The sequence below is a fragment of the Lactuca virosa genome, chromosome 4 (genome assembly GCF_052849685.1).
Source record: "Lactuca virosa cultivar CGN04683 chromosome 4, Lactuca_virosa_CGN04683_v6, whole genome shotgun sequence".
Classification (NCBI taxonomy): domain Eukaryota; kingdom Viridiplantae; phylum Streptophyta; class Magnoliopsida; order Asterales; family Asteraceae; genus Lactuca; species Lactuca virosa.
This window is the reverse complement of record NC_136429.1, coordinates 390,170,235-390,178,817: the sequence shown is the minus strand read 5'-3', so window position 1 is coordinate 390,178,817 and position 8,583 is coordinate 390,170,235.

Genomic DNA, 8,583 nt, shown 5'->3' with positions numbered 1-8,583 from the left:
GGGATGATCGAGGATGAGCCTGAGGGAGATCAGGGAGGGGCACACGGCGTGGGCCCCGACGAGTACACGGACACAGACTACGAGTTTGTGGGTACCGACGACGACATGGATGAAGAACAAGACTCAGGAAAGGATTCTGCCATGCCACCTACCAGCGAGATGCAGCAGGACCACCCCGCCCCACCAGGGAATCTCGCAAGGGAGAATCGCTCTCCGGAAGCTGAGATTGCTGCTCTGCGGCAACAGCTATTCGCCATGGAAGCACGCGCGGTGCAAGCAGAACAGGAAAGGGATGAAGTCATTGGAGAAATGACTGAGATGGCCCAGTTGTTGGCACAACACTTCGGTATATGACCCTACCTACCACCGGCGAGCGCATCTTAGAGTGTTAGGATTAGCCATATCTATCCTTTAGTATTATGCTTATGTGATCTATGCTATGTACCATCGACTCTATGTTTAAGTGATTACACTACTCATAGAGCCGTTACGCTGCCGAACTTGCACACCTTATGTATGCTCTTCTGAGCAAAATTTTAATGTATCAAAAATGCGGATAATATTAATGAAAATTTTTATGTGTTCTATTGATGTTGTGATATGCTATGTGTTATATATACATGATTGTATGCTAACTTGTGAAACCACTTAAGTTCATGCAAAACACTTAGTTTGTAGGACCACAATCTCACGAAAATTATAGGCACTCAACGTCTTTCCGTTCCATGACAGAAAGATGCCTCAACGACCAACTCGTGGAAACCCTGGACCAACCCCACCCGAAGTCAACTCAGCTGCATTCCAAGCAGCTGTATCTGCTGCGGTTACTGCAGCCATGGCGCAAATCCACCAAGGGAACAATGGTGGAGTCAATGGACAAGGGGCTAGGAGTTCGAACAACGGAGCAAATCAAGGACCTACCAAGACATGCTCCTACAAGGACTTCGGAAACGCCAAGCCACAAACCTTTAATGGCATGGGTGGAATGATAACTCTAAAGAGATGGATGGAAAAAGTGGAATCGGTATTTGACATATGTGAATGCCCCGAGGAGGTGAAAGTGAAGTTCGTCGCATGCACATTCGTTGACCAAGCTCTTACTTGGTGGCATGGACATGTAGAGGCCATGACTCTCCCCGTAGCCAACGCTATGCCGTGGACGGAGTTGAAAGAAATGCTGATGGATAAGTACTGCCCGCGAGGCAAAATTCAGAAAATAGAGCAAGAGCTGTGGGATCTCAACGTCCGAAATTCCGACATAGATGCATACATATCAAGGTTTAGCGAGTTGTCATTGTTGTGCCCTGGCATGATTACTTCAGAGGGAAATAAAATCGAACGATTCATCTGGGGATTAACCTCCCCAATTCAAGGAAATGTGATAGCTCCAAATCCTGAAACTTTCGACAATGCCACGAGATTGGCTAAGAAACTGTACGACCACAACAACAAGAAGGGCGAGAAGCCAGTGGAAACTGAAGGCAAGAAGGAGAGTGACAACAAGAAAGGAAAGAACAACAAAAGAAAAGGACGACCAGGCTCAGAATCGTCAAAGAAGCAACAGGCAGTGCCCCTAAGCAGTATTCTGGGAATCTTCCAAAGTGCAACAAGTGCAGACTCCATCATAATGGCGAATGCAAGGAAATGCAATGCACCAGTTGCAATTGGAAGGGTCACATGGCAAGGTATTGCAGGACCTATCCTCCCCAGAACCAACAACAAGGGAACAACAACAACTGCAACAACAACCACAACAACAACACCAACAATAGCGGCAATAACACAGGATCAAGCCCTACCTGCTACGGATGTGGAAAGACTGGACAAATCCGTCGAAACTGCCCCAACACCAACAACCCTGGGAACGGAGGAACAGGAAGGGTGCTAGCTATGGGTCAGGGAGAAGCGGTTCAGGATCCTACTGTTGTTACCGGTACGTTTCTCCTAAACCACACTTATGCATGCATCCTATTTGATACCGGGGAAGAACGAAGTTTCGTGAGTAATAAATTGAAACATTTGTTAAAACAACAACCCCAGAAGCTTAATGAAACCTTTACGGTGGAAATGGCTAATGGGAAAACAGAATCCACTGGGGAAATCTACATCGGATGTACCCTGGCCTTAAATCACCACGTCTTTCAAATAAACTTAATGCCTGTTTCCATTAGGAGTTTTGATGTGATTATCGGCATGGACTGGTTAAGCCCCCACCATGCTGAAATTATGTGTCACGAGAAGGCCGTTCGCCTTCATCTCCTAAATCACGAAACCCTAGTTATTTATGGAGACAAGCCCAGCACGAACCTTCGCCTCATCTCGTGCATTAAGGCACAAAAGTACCTACGAAAGAAGGACTTTATGTTTCTAGCCCATATAGTGGATAAGTCCAAAGAAGAGATCAATATTCGAAACATCTATGTGGCTTGTGATTTCCCGGATATCTTTCCGGAGGATCTTCCGGGGATACCCCCAGAAAGACAAGTCGATTTCCGAATTGATCTAGTGCCAGGAGCTACTCTCATCGCCAAATCACCCTACAGGTTGGCTCCTACGGAGATGCAAGAGTTGTCCAGTCAACTAAGCGAGATTTTGGACAAAGGATTCATCCGACCCAGTTTCTCACCTTGGGAAGCTCCGGTTCTCTTTGTCAAGAAGAAAGACGGTACCTTCAGGATGTGTATCGACTATAGAGAACTTAATAAGCTTACCATCAAAAACCGCTATCCACTTCCGCGAATCGACGATCTATTTGACTAGCTCCAAGGAGCTAGTTACTTCTCAAAGATAGATCTGCGATCTGGATACCACCAACTCAAAGTCCGGGAGGAGGATATTCCTAAAACCGCCTTCCGAACTCGTTACGGACATTATGAATTTGTCGTAATGCCCTTCGGACTAACGAATGTTCCTGCCGCATTCATGTACCTAATGAATTGAATCTGCCGACCGTTCCTCGATAACTTTGTCATCGTCTTCATCGACGACATCCTCGTCTATTCTCGAAGCGAGGAAGAACACGGACGACATCTCCGACAAATCCTGGAAACCCTGCGAACCGAAAAGTTATACGCAAAACTCTCTAAGTGCGAGTTTTGGCTCTGTAGTGTGAACTTTTTGGGACATGTTGTTAGTCAGGACGGAATTCATGTGGATCCTTCTAAAATCCAAGCCATCAAAGGATGGGCGATCCCAACAACACCTACCGAAATTCGTCAATTTTTAGGCCTCGCAGGCTACTACAGGAGATTCATTCAAAACTTCTCCAAAACAGTAAAGCCACTTACCTCGCTTACACAAAAGGGCGTACCCTTCGAATGGTCGGACAAGCAAGAAACTGCATTCCGGACCCTGAAACAAGCACTCTGCAGTGCGCCGGTGCTGTCACTACCAGAAGGAACAGAAGACTTCATAGTTTACTGTGATGCGTCAAATTAGGGTTTAGGCTGTGTACTCATGCAGCGTGGAAAGGTGATAGCTTACGCGTCCCGGCAACTAAAGACGCATGAGGTAAATTACACCACTCATGATCTGGAACTGGGAGCAGTGGTCTTCGCCTTGAAGATTTGGAGGCACTACCTTTATGGTACTAAGTGCACCATCTTCACCGACCACAAGAGTCTCCAGCACATTTTGAACCAAAAGGAGTTGAGCATGAGGCAACGAAGATGGGTTGAGCTGCTGAACGACTATGAGTGTGAAATCAAGTACCACCCAGGCAAGGCTAACGTGGTAGCTGATGCCTTGAGTCGGAAAGAATACTCAAATCGTCGTTTGAAGACTCTCTCCATAACCATTCGATCCCACCTAACCTCTCAAATCAGGGCAGCCCAGTTCGATGCCATGAAGGCAGAAAACAAAACAAGCGAAGCTTTGCGTGGAATGGAGAAGAACTTTGAAGTGAAGGAAGACGGAACAAATTACTTCATGAACCGCATTTGGGTCCCTAAACTTGGGGGATTCAGAGAAGTAGTCATGAACGAAGCCCACAAGACGCGATACTCCATCCATCCAGGTTCGGACAAGATGTGCTTGGATGTTAAGCAACATTATTGGTGGCCTAACATGAAGGCAGAGATTGCCACTTACGTTAGCAAGTGACTCACATGTGCTAAAGTAAAGGTGGAATATCAGAAGCCCTCCGGGTTACTACAGCAACCAGTAATTCCCGAGTGGAAATGGGAAGGGATTACCATGGATTTTGTGACCAAACTACCCAAGTTGACGGATGGTTTGGATATCATGTGGGTAATAGTTGATAGATTAACAAAATCCGCTCATTTCCTACCAATAAAAGAATCATACAAGATGGAGCGCCTGACAAGAATCTACATCAAAGAAATCGTGAGACTCCACGGAGTGCCCGTATCTATCATCTCAGATAGAGATAGTAGGTTTACGTCATGCTTTTGGCAATCGCTTCAGAAAGCTATGGGAACACAACTTGACATGAGCACTGCCTACCACCCACAAACGGATGGTCAAAGCGAGCGAACCATTCAAACGCTAGAAGATATGCTTCGCGCGTGTGTGATATATTTTGGAAAATCGTGGGATACCCACTTGCCTTTGATCGAGTTCTCATACAACAACAGCCATCACTCGAGCATCAAAGTCGCTCCTTTCGAAGCATTGTACGGGCGTAAATGTAGATCACCGTTGTGTTGGGCTGAGGTAGGAGACACCCAGCTAGCAAGAGGAAAAACGCCAAATAATGCCTTAACGGGACCGGAAATCATACGCGAGACGACCGAGAAGATAATTCAGATCAGGTCCCGACTGCAATCATCACGAGACAGACAAAAGAACTACGCCGATAAACGACGGAAGCCCTTGGAATTTAGAGTCGGAGATAGGGTGTTACTAAAAGTCTCTCCTTGGGAAGGAGTAATTCGTTTTGGGAAGCGGGGAAAACTGAACCCTCGATACATTGGACCCTTCAAGATTCTTGCCCGAATCGGTCCAGTGGCGTACAGACTGCAGCTACCCGCTGAGCTCAGCAGTGTACACCCCGTGTTCCACGTTTCCAATTTAAAAAAGTGTTTATCCGACGAGACTCTCGTCATTCCATTAGAAGAAATCGAAATCAACGAGAATCTTCTGTTCATCGAGGAACCAGTCGAAATCATGGACAGAGAGGTGAAGCGTACTAAGCAGAGCCGCATTCCGATTATGAAAGTTCGATGGAACGTGAGACGCGGATCAAATGAAGCAGAAATACCCTCACCTATTCTCACATTCTCAAATCTAGCTTTCAAAAGAATTTCGGGACGAAATTCCCTCTAACGGGGGGATGATGTCACAACTAGGAATTTTGATTCTTTGTAACTACAACAATTATATCAATTGTGAACCAACAATGTGAAAGCATGTATGATGCTTATTCAATAACAACAAAACTCCCATCAAACACTTTATTCAAGCACTACAAATGGTCAACAAAGAATTGGAAGCCTAGAAATCTCGGTTTAAGTCCATTTTGGATAAGGATCTTCTTATTGGGCCTAATGGACCAACAAGCTTCCAATTTAACTATCTTGAACATAGAACTCTCAAATGGGCCCTAATTGGACCCATATACATGAAACTTAATATTTTGGGCCTTATAAGCCTAAAATGAACTAGGTTAACTTTAATGGGCCTTATTGGGCCACAACAAATTTATATAGCCTTAATGAATCATAAAAATCATTCCTTGATTTATTTTGGGCCGAAAATCACCTAATTGGATCATAATATGGGCTTAAGCATTAAAGGGCCCAATCTCACTTCTTTCTTCTCCTCTTCTCGGCCCAACAACACAAAGGAGGAAGGAGTTGACTTTAGGATTGCCACCTCATTATTATATGTTGGTCTTCCATGCACCAACACATACTTCCATGCACACATCACTTCACTCACTTCTCTTCCTTTCTCTTTTCTATCCTCGGCCGAGAACCACAAAGGAAAACACACACACATTCACTCAAACACTCTCAAAGAACTCTCTTCATTCTTCATCAAATTTTCGAGATCTAAGGGCTTTTCAAGGAGATTATTCCACAAAATTCATCATCTAAGGTAAGTTGATGTTTAATCTATGATCTAACTACTTCATTTCATCAAAAACCTCCTCCTAATCTATTCAAACTCGTGATCACCATCTTAGAAGCCTCTAAGTTCGAGATCTTCCAAAAAGACTTGCTAGGATCAAAACTTTCTTCATTTCTTCCTTCTAAACCGAAAACAACAAGCAAAGGTGAGCTTCATACCCCTCTCTTTTCGGTTTTTATATGTTTTATGGGGGAGAATACAAGAAAATGTGTAGATCTATGTGTATGTGTATGCTATGTATGATTTTATGCATGTATGTGTGATTTTATGTGTTTTTGTGATGAACATGTAACCACAAGGGAAGATATCTCGAGATCTATGACATAATAAGGAAATCAAACATAATCTAAGTTATTTTACACTAAACAAGTCAAGAATAATAACTTATAAGATTGTGATAAATATATTTCACCCCAAAACTCATTTTTGGGCTTAAATTGTCAAAAATACAAAAGTTGGGTTAAAAATTTCCAAATCACGGTTTCTTAAAGGTCAAAAGAGTCAAAACAGTTACAATAGTTGTTTTTATGAACATTATAACCTCCAAAGGACTTAAAATGTAAATATTAGCTTAATGGGCTAAATTTTGGGCTTTTCGGCCCAATAAACCCAAAGTTGCGAAAATATGACATTTAAAGGGGCTGAAGTGGCAATTTCTTCAAAACAGGGGATAAAAAGTGTAACAAAACTATTTCAAGGGTTAAAAATGCTTTTCATTTTCAAAAAGGATAAAAAATGTAAAGTTTTTGGATTTTGGGCAAAAATTGTAAAAATTGCAAAAAGTTGGGCTTTAACCGAAAAATAATATTCTGGAAGGGCTGAAACTGCCAAAGTATAAATCTTGAGTCAAAAATATCATTTAAACAAGTCTATGATGCAAAAGTGTCAAGAAAATGTTTTAAGGGCTTAAAATGTCTTTTCTTTTATATAAAGGATTAAAATTGTTATTTTTATAAAAGAAAGGGGTTGAAAAGGTCAGACCACTATTTCTAAGTAAATTAATTCATTTAAAGAGTATCGAGCCAAAAATATTAACTATGACTTACGAAAAATTGTAAGATGAATACACACATAAATCCAAATATCGTTGTAAACAAATCCACCGGTTTCGAGTCGATACAAAAACAACAATCGTTCAATCGAACACTCCAGTAGTTATGCGATACCTAAGACAAGTAAACATTCGACACTTGGGGTTGAAAGTTTCAAATCATGCTTGTTGGACCTTGCAAATCCATTAACATGATCTTTGGGGCCCAAGGGAAAATGATTATATGTTATTGGGCCTCCTATGGCCCAATTCCATATAAAGGGACCTTCAATGGCTTTTATGTGCTATTATTGGGCCCTAGTGGTCCATTAGTATTGCTAGTAAGGTCAAAGTAATCAAATGAGAGATGGGCGAATGTGTTCTTCGCATCCCCGACAGCCTAAAGTAACTCACGAAAGTGGTAGGACTTCATACTCCTCTTCTCTCGTTTGCTAAGGCTTGTGAGTAATCAAGTAAACAGACTCGGGTCGTTAATCAATAGTAATCAAGGTGGTTTGGATTAAGTGAGTAATAACGGACGACACCTCTAAGGGTCGTTTGCAGTTGGAAGTTATAACCAGTCATTATCAGGCATAGTTATAACGACTCACTAGAATTGATAATCTCCGACACCACCCGAGTAATCAAGGAAGAGTAATCAAAAATCATTCGTTGTGGCGGTATAGAAATTAGTAATCAAGTATATCTTTCGTCATCAGAAAACATCGGGTTTTTCGGGGAATTCAACAACACTCGCTCGTAATCTAAATAATTGTAGTACAAAACTCCCTTTTTATACACATTATGAAATCATTCATGCATCAACTTATGGATCTTCACACTTTGATAAACTATTGCCTTTTCAGAAAATATCGGATTTTCTGGGTTTTACAAACTACACAAATCATTTTTATCACAACATTGCTTATGAACTCACCAACATTTCATATGTTGACGTTTTCCAAATAACTTGTATTCTCAGGTAACAGGTAAGAGGAAGGGTAATATCAAGAAATGTTAGGATGTTATGTTTTTGAAAACTCTCAAACAATTTATGTTATGAATGTGTAATATTTAAAACAATGTACTGGATGTAAACAATATCAGTTGTAATGTATTGATGCATGGTGATGTTTATGTTATGATTCATGTATATTCATTGTGATGGTATTCAATTTAAGTCACGCGAGCCCCCGGACGTTTCCGCCGTCTGGTTTCGGGGGTGTGACATATACCTCTCTATTTTCTATCCCTTAGTAAGGACCATTCCTGGACATAGTGCCACCAGATCGTTGAATCTGGCAGTATAGGCCACTATGTCGGAGCCCTTCATGTTAATGCTCCATAGTTCCTGTTAAAGTTTCTGAACCTCGCCCCTCGGGCAGTACTCCTCGATCATGAGCTCCTTCAGAGCTTCCCAGCCCATAGCATTAGCCAATATTAGGGTTAGTGACTTGACA